A 595-nucleotide genomic window follows, 5' to 3' on the forward strand; every position below is an offset into this window, starting at 1 on the left:
CTCCATTGAGATTTGGGATCGAGAAACTAGAAAAAGGTCATCCCTTTTTCTTTTATTTTGGAGGGAGGAAGCAGGGGGAAAGGAGCGACCTTTTTTTAATTTTTCTGGGTTTTGTTTTTGTCCTTGTCTATTTAGGGATTTTGTTGGTCAAAGTTTTGATTGGGAATTTAGATTCGCAGTTAAAAAAATAATAATATGAAGATGGTAATTTTTATTTTTCATTTGTTTTGTTGGGTTTTTTGGATGGAGGGACATGATTCTCGGCAAAATGAGCGGAGGGAAGAGAACACTGTCAACTGTAAAATAATAACAGCGGATTTATTATCTATTTTTTGGTTGAATTTTTATTGAAATTGGGTTGATTTTGTTTGATTAGTTTTGTTGGGTTGTTTTGGGAGTTAAATTCTTGTTGTTAATTAGCCATGGAAGAAAGATTAACGTATGAAAAATAGCATTTGATTTGTCTGGTTTTTGCTAATAAGCATATTTGTCTAATTTTTTGCTTATAAACATATTAGCTTAATTTTTGCTTATGAGCATATGTCTAGTTGAGAAGCCTAATGTAGTTTAGTAGTAATAATATTGAATTTTTTTG

At 30.9% G+C, this 595-nt stretch overlaps 1 protein-coding gene across 1 annotated transcript in view; it reads right to left on the reverse strand.

Moving 5' to 3' along the window:
• The window catches only part of LOC109825423 (UDP-glucuronate 4-epimerase 3-like), a 6,097-nt gene that overhangs the window by 1,546 nt on the left and 3,956 nt on the right, over positions 1-595 (reverse strand). The gene's annotated exons all lie outside the window — the stretch shown is intronic.

Source organism: Asparagus officinalis, chromosome 10 (assembly GCF_001876935.1).
Source record: "Asparagus officinalis chromosome 10, Aspof.V1, whole genome shotgun sequence".
NCBI classification, from domain to species: domain Eukaryota; kingdom Viridiplantae; phylum Streptophyta; class Magnoliopsida; order Asparagales; family Asparagaceae; genus Asparagus; species Asparagus officinalis.